The sequence below is a fragment of the Accipiter gentilis genome, chromosome 6, assembly GCF_929443795.1.
Source record: "Accipiter gentilis chromosome 6, bAccGen1.1, whole genome shotgun sequence".
Lineage (NCBI taxonomy): Eukaryota > Metazoa > Chordata > Aves > Accipitriformes > Accipitridae > Astur > Astur gentilis.
The window spans coordinates 3112814-3121183 of record NC_064885.1 but is presented as its reverse complement, the minus strand read 5'-3'; positions in this window follow the sequence as shown (position 1 = coordinate 3121183).

Genomic DNA, 8370 nt, shown 5'->3' with positions numbered 1-8370 from the left:
CGGGCGCTCGGCGTACCGCGCCGCAGCGCCCCCTGCCGCGTCCCCGCCCGCCTCCCTCCTTCTTCCCTCCTTCGCCGGGAGCCGGCCCCCCTTTCCCTCCCCTCCGCCCACCTCGCCGCGGCGGAAGGGGCGGCCGGCCGGGCGCGGCAGCGGGCACTACGGCGCCCCCTACCGCCGGCGGCGGGGGCACGCAGGCAGCTCCGGCGAAGGGAGCCGAGCCCGGGCGGAGGGGGGCGGCTCTACTTAAGGCTGCCCGCAGGCTTTGCTAGCTCCGAGTAGGGCACCAGCTACTAACCCGAACCGCGGGACTCCTCCCCGCGTTTCTCCAGGGATCCCAGCAAGCTTTTGCCACTCCAGGGATCCCAGCAAGCTTTTGCCACTCCAGGGATCCCAGCAAGCTACTCACTCCAGGAATCCCAGTTACTCAAGCCCCCCCCCCCCCCCCCCTTTCCCTGCTCCTGGACGGAAAGCCCCACTTTCCCGCTTGGACAATAAGGATTCCCACCGGTGATTTCCCTGGAATTACCCGTTGTTCCCCCCCCCCCACGGGACATGCTGCTGCACTTGTGACTAAGGTGTTCCCTTCGTAGCGGAGGGGTTTGTGCATTTCGGTTTTATAGCTGAAATTCTAGACATTGTTTTATTCGCCGTCTACTACCACTTTCAACTCCCAGAGCCCCTTCCCGCTGCAAGCTTAAAACAGCTAAAACCATTACCGAATTCTGCAAAAGTACTTCCACTGTCAGTAAAACGGAGATAATTGTTTGGCTTAAGTACTGCAAGTACTTTGGATTTCCTTCCATTAACCACATTAAAGTCAACAGTACTTAAAAAAATAAGAAATACATCAACAAAGCTTTGGATTTCTAGAGCACCTAGGGATTTGAAGACCTGTTACAAACATTAATGAATTAATCCACACTAATCCAGTAAAATAACTATCCCTTCCTATTTTACAGGTGTTTATGCCATCAGATCAATCATCAGATCATCGGCCAAGTAGAGAGTTGAGAAATCCTGCTTTAAAAATCTGTCCGTTAAGTTTCATAACGGAGCATTATATACAAGTGCATTTGCCACATACAAGATGACATGTATACTTTAAAGGTGCACAAAGGAGACAAAGACCAATTTGAACTTTATACGATCGTACCCCTCTTTCCCTTTTAAAAGTAACATACAAAGCTCAGCATGCCAACTGCCAGGCCTGCAGCAGATCCACTGCCATCCACGTCACAGCACACATAAAAGGGGGTGAATAGATTTTTTTCAATTACTTTTTAATACAAAGTAGCCAGAACACAAGGAAACCGACTCGAAACTATTGACAAAAAAATAACAAATTAATATTGTCAGACATATGTCCTCACAGAGACAACTAAAGTCTATTACTTCCAAAAAGTACAATGTCCCTGTTTCATAGCTGAATAAATGGAGCCAGAGATGCTGTTATGCAAGGATTAGTACCATTCAATGTAGGTAATGCTTTCCTGAACAATTTAGTGTGGAAAATCATAGGCTACTCCGGGAACAGAACCAAACTGATGGACCCCTAACCCTGTGCTTTATGTAAACATATTCTAGGTAGTCTGGCATTTGTAAGAAAGTTAAGGAAACAAAGGAGGGGGGGGGTGAGGGGGGGAGAAATAGTTATGATGGAAGAAACTCCTCTTCAAAAGCCAAGGTATTTCTGCCGCTCCTTTTTATGTCCAAGTATTACTTTTGCCTTTTCAAGTGGAATAAAGTGCCTCATTTCTGTCAATACTTTTACAATCAAGACAATAGCACCATATAAAAATCATACCTACACTCACAAATTTAATTAAATACATTAAAGATGTTTTCGCATGCAACAACTACATTCTCAAAACCGCTGTTGGAAAACAAAAGTGCTTCAAGATTTACAGGGCACACAACCAGCAGATCCTCCAGCAACTAAAACCGTATTTCCTAATTTTTTCCTGAAACTTTGACTCAACTAAACCAGATGCTTGCTGAAATAGGAACATGTATATACAAGTTGAAGATGCGGGGAGAAAAACTTTTAATAAAGATGAAGTTTGATGAGGAGTACCACAGCAGTTTCCACACTCCAGGACCTAAGTAATAGGCAATAATTGCAGGGCAATGTAGCATTTTTTTCCACGCACCTCTCTTGCGTATATAAATATGGGGAGTGCTTTTCTTGGTTTTATACTTAATGGAACCAAATGCTAAGCAGAAACTTCCCGTGGTCCCCCAGCTATTTCAGAGACAGAAATTCAGTTAAGTGGCTCGTCAAAATTAAAAGCTTTTTTTCTATAAGAAGAGATACAATCATTTAATGTACAATGTTTCTAAAGCAAATACAATGAGATATTTACTTGACCTTGATGATACCTTATTCTCATTCTGGCTAACAGTTGTTGAAAAAAATCCATTTTGGAGTGGCTGTACAGGCATTGTTATTGCTCGGTCTGGTTGAACTAATTCAAATAATTTCTCAAAATTAAAGGCCACAATTCCTTTTGCAGATGAAAAGTTTTTCATTTTTCTTTTAACTGTAGTTTAAAAAAATTTCTCAAATAGGCTTAAGCCCAATTAAATTAGTTACATTTTGAATAAAGAATGACCCCATCTTTAGCCAAAATAGATTAAGCAGCTGTAGTGTAAACCCAGATGAATCTGTTAGGTTAGCTGACACCAGAAGAAAAGCGTCATGACTTCCATGAATTATTTTACTTTCTAATGTTTGCTAACGCATCACACGGTCTGTCAGATATAACCATCAGCGATCTCACTAGGGTATCTTTGAGGATTACCTGTCCACAGGTTCAAAGACTGAAAAGCAAAAAGAAGAAAAAGAAACATACAAAGGGGAACAAGATGCACAAGGTCAGGTGCCTGGAGCTCAGATACTGCAAAAAGGAGAGGTACATTGTGGCAGAGACAGAAGAAAACCTTGTGCACCAATGCACTACATTGACACCCCTGTGAATCTGAAATTAAAACATTTTTTAGGTCTACACTCAACCAAGTGAATAAACAAGTCTACCTTCTCAGCAGGAGTAGCAGGGAAGGCGGCTTACACAGACACTAACATTTTTCACAGCAGTACTCCTTTCCCTCAGCTGCATCAGACAATAAAAAGAACCAAGATGTGTCCGTTCATTGTAATTCCACATCACAAGCCAGTGCTGGGTGGACAGCATCCTGCCCCTCTCTTTTCTATAGCATGCTTTAAGTAAAGTTACACAAAGTTATATTTTGTAAAAGCCACGATTAATTTTGTCTGATAGATGAAAAATACAAAGTTATCAATAGCTCAGACACATAAAAAGCTCATAACCTGGGCACAAAGTTATTAATCACAGAACAGCAGGAAACAGCACTGCCCATCTGGCTTTGGCAAATCTATGTTCTTAAAGTCGTCTTCATTTGTAAAGCACCTTGGCCGAGTCTGGTGACCAACCTTCATGTCTTGGTGCTTACAGCCACATAATAATCCTCCTCCTTCCTCCAAGCCCCTGAGAAAGCTTCAACAAGCCAAGCTGGTAGTGACCAAAAGTTATTACACCTCTTAGGGCTCTTGCATAGCTTATGTGAAATGTGTCGGTCATCTCAGCAATACTCTCAGATAAAGCATGAGAATGTCATGTAAAGAAGAAAATAAAATTAAACAGTATCCACATTTTTAAAGGTTTTTCCCTAGCCAATGAAGGAGTGCAGGACCTGACCATGCAAGGAGTTAACACCCTCTGGGTCTAATGGAGTATAATCTCAGTTTCTTTGTACTCCCTGAGGTATGACCATAATGGCATTGCTTTAACATTTCATCCACTATATGACTGCTGAACTGATGTACATGAAGAATACAGAAATGAAAATGTATTTATCTGGGTTGCAGTAAACATGAAAGAAAAAACCCACCAGCATTAAAAAAAGATCTGACAAGTTCATGTGAATGCTCTGCATTTAGCTCTTGTTTTAGAGCAACAGTCTGTTATGTTGGCTCCTCTACAGTTTAATGATTTCCTGTTAAGAATTTAAAATTAGAAGCCTCCAACAACTTCCCCATAAACCATTTTCAAGGTTCCTTTAATATCCACATCAAGGAGATATAGTAGGTTCATATGTTATCCATGTCAGTTCACTTCCTTCCCACTTCAAAATAAGCACATTGCAGGAAAATTCAGCAGGTTTTTTATTGTTTTCTTAGAACCTTTTTTCTCCACTAAGTATGTCCAGCTATAGTAATTAAAAAAAAAAAACAACAAAACTGTTCACATATACAAGCTCATATTTAAACCATGACAAAACAAGAACCACCAGTCTAATCTGAAAAGCCTAAACTATGCTAGACCACGATCCAAATCCAAATATTCCATTGATGAGTTAGCTTGAATCTTCAACTACATTCATACTGAACTTCATCTATGTCAAGACATAAATTTCATAACACATTTTTGCTTTTTGACAAGTACCTTACCTTTAATGAAAACATGCAAACAATAGTCTTGCACTGGCAGCATATGAAACACATTTGATCTCTTTCATCCAGGCTTTCTAGAACTATATTCCTCCAAAACAGACACAGTATTTATTTATTTACTACTTTTCACTTATACATCTCAAACTATATAGCACTGTTTATTCTTTTGACTCAGAACCAATATAATAATTGCAGTAATTACACTATTACACCACATTTACAAAATTGAGATAGGCATATAAAAGGCAGAGCATCGGCAGGCATCCCATCTGGGTTCCTCACTGGGTCAATGAAAGGACTCAAACACTAATCACCACCTTTTGACAAAAATCAGCATCGATACCTGGCCACCAAAAATGCTTGTTATGTGAACACTAATTAATTTCAGTTAAAAATTACTCCGGTGAAACTGCCGTAGACTTAACCTGACCTACGAACACACCAGTGAAAAAAAATTCAGCAGTAAAAGAGGCAAGCCTGCTGCTTCTCACATAGAAGACAAATGTACAGCTCCTAATTTGGCTGAAATATAAATCTGCACGCATAACTGAAAAAAACACCCCAAAAAAATCCTTTTCGGTTTGCAGCTCAACCACAGGCTCAAAAATTGAGAGACAAAAACAACACTGCTGCTTAGTGCAGTAATTTGCAGACCAAATTGACTTGTCAGTCATTTATCCATGGTTTCACATACAGGTTTGGAAAAGCTGACACGTACAACCTCCTCTAACAGAGGTGAACTTCAGCAATTCACTGTTGTTCAGAAATAGTAACTTGGCACTGATGTCTGGCTGGGATTTTATTTTTTTTTTAAGGGTTCTGAGTCTTTTTGTGGTGCAGAACAACATCAGGCTCCAACCACTTTCTACTGAAATTACACAACCATCTTTCTCTGCAGATGTAGAAGCCCTTCTACATGAACTTCTTCAACAGAAGGAATTTTGACAACCAAGAGGTTGTTTGATCTCTAGGGCCAGTTTTTATAATAGAAGACTATGATTAGATTTTCTTTATACATTTACCCATTATTAGGCTTGTCTGCATCCCCATCCACTACAATGATACACAGATGTACAGAGCCATTGCACTCCATACGCTTTACATGTGAGTTGTTCAGATACCCAGATGCATCTTCAAAAGCTAAGATTACAGAAGATGGACTGACTGAATGCTTTTGCCCAAACAACATACATTACCATTTTGCTTTCAGACACAGACAGTATTTATAAGTGTCCTTTAAATGTTTCCCCATATAAAAAAGACAAAAGAAAAGAGAAAGATACCAACAAAGACAAGAATATCCATCAGAACCTCTGCCAACAAGTACTGGAGTCAGGAAGATTTTCTAACATCTGCAACTACTAATGAGCAATTGCATTAAAATAATTTACGGATGTGAACAGCACATCTCTGAATAGAGCCATTTTGCTAATAAGTTTCCAATACAGCTTAAGGAAAAAAAATCCATTCGGCAAACAGGATACCTCTTAAGTTTAAAAGCATTCAGAGAACTCGCCAATTATTTAATAAAACAAACTTTTCTAAGTTTGTTTTGCTACTGTTACTTTGAATAGTTACCTACTATCTCAACATTAAACACACATACAGTGAATTGAGGACTCCACCAACTCTCTAATAATGCCTTTAAGAACAAAACATGTATCTACAATAGAAGATCACTAAGTTGTTCAACACATAAATATATCAAGCCATACAGTACCAATAAACAACAAATGCTACTCTATCTAAATTTTATTTCTACCTAGAAATTAAATCATTTTTGCCATAAAGATTATTCCTCAGGCTTTACCAAGATGAATTACAGACTGAATACATAATATAATATACTCCAGAAAGGATTTATACTATGTCCTTCTTTCATAGATATGTTTATTTCTTCTCCTTGACTATGCACACTAGTTTTGTCTACAAAAAAAATTACAAGATAGTAAAAGGCGTAGTCTAGCTAATTTATCTTCTTGATAAGTTATTATGTCTTGAAAAAGTCCACTGCCACAGCACTACCTTGAAAATTTTGTTTACCTCAGCCGTTACTTTCAGAAATCTTATCAGATACTTTATTTTAAAGTAAAATAAAGAACATTGTAAGTTCAAAAATTACCATTTTCTACATATTATCAATACTTTTTCCTTCACACACGGGAAGGCTACCTTACCTGCCCCTTCCTAATAGGCCTCTAACCTTTCCAAGCTAGCTCTCTAGAAAGTAACTGAGGTAAATAGCCTCTGTCTCTTGGGGGGCTAATTGCCAATAGAAACCAGCTGCCTTTCCTCAACTGAAAAAAAATCCACACCATCTCAGAAAACAAAAGAAAAACCTGAAGCCACCAATAGGCAAAAGCACAAGGAAAAAGAAGACAAAGCAATCTTCCATGGTCTGTTTATGTCACATTCCTTTCTTCCCACCCCATAACATTTCTTTCTGCAAGTAAAGGACAAAGAATAATGTCCTCTCACAAAACAGGGGGAGGGAGGAATAGCAACAATTTAGGATTATTAAAAACAGTCCCCAAAGTGAAACAGCAGAAGCTCTGCCTCTTATAATTTTTTAAATAAAAAAAGAACAGTAAGTTACAGTAGCAGTCCTACATTAGCCAAGAAAACCAAAATAAGACTTGACAGAAGAAGATATATTTCCTAGTATCGTTAGTGCATCTAGGGCTTGGGGTTTTTCTATCCACGCATACGATAAAAAGTTTGAAAAATGCAAAATATTTCACTCTGAATAAAAGTTTTGTTTGAGACCTCACTAGAGTAGTCAAACTTGAGTGATATTAACTTAGTGCGGTATCAAAGCCTATACCAAGCAGTTATCTCAAGAGTCCTTGCCTGTGTTGCACAGAGGTGGCTAATCACTGGCTACACACAGTATGAGCCTGTTTTAGACCAAACGATCCTAATTGCCTCTGCCTAAAAATCTACCATCTGTGTCCAAGAACTATCCAATATGTTCCTAGTGGTGTGTGCAAGACCCACATGCAAAGCAAATTAGGAAGAAAAATATGCCTTGAACAGCTTGATAAAGATAATGAGATATTGATAAAATATAGCGCCACTTCCACCAGGGGCCACAGGGCTAATTTACCCAGGGAAAAGGGTGTTTTTACCACACAGTAGCCAACGAGGAACACCAGACGAGGCAGGTGCACTTCAGGTAAGGTTAGCAAACACCCTCAAACTCCAGGCTCCCAAGTAATGCTCACCTTGGGCGACCAACACACCTGAAAGCCATAAAAGGCCCAATATTAGCTGTATGTTACCACAAGTGAAGCTGTAAATACCACCATTTCCACTCATAAGAGAGGCCTGGGGCTATGCCGGCCCTGGAGCTCAGTGTGTGAGGGGGGGACACTCAAGCCCCCCCCCCCCCCCGCCTTGAGGCCAGCTGCTGGGGGTGCTCAGCCTGCTCTCCCCGTACAAATAAAGCCCCCCAGAGCCCCCAAACCCCACACTGGGATTGATGGGGAAGGCACCGTACCTGACCATGGCGGTCACCTGAAGGCTGGGCTGCGATCCCGCCAAAAGTCACAGCCCTGCCCTACCGCACCCCCTCGCTTCTCCCTCCCTGTCGCTGCCAGCAGGAATTCCCCTCGCACCCCTCACCCTCCTCCCCCATATTTCCTCTCACCCCCTCGTTATAACTCTGTACCCCCACAGCTCTCCGCTACCTCGGTCTCTCTCCCCTCCGCCCCGCGTTCGTTTTTTCGGGCTTTCGCGCAGGCGGGTGATTCCCTCCCCCTTCCCTCCTATCTCTCCCCTGTCATCCCCACATCCCCGGCGTTCCAGCCGCTTCTCCCTCCCCGGGCAAGGCGGCGGGAGCCCCGGGGCGTGAGGCGCTGGAGGTGGAGCGGGCCGGGCAAGCGGGCGGGGGTGGGGGG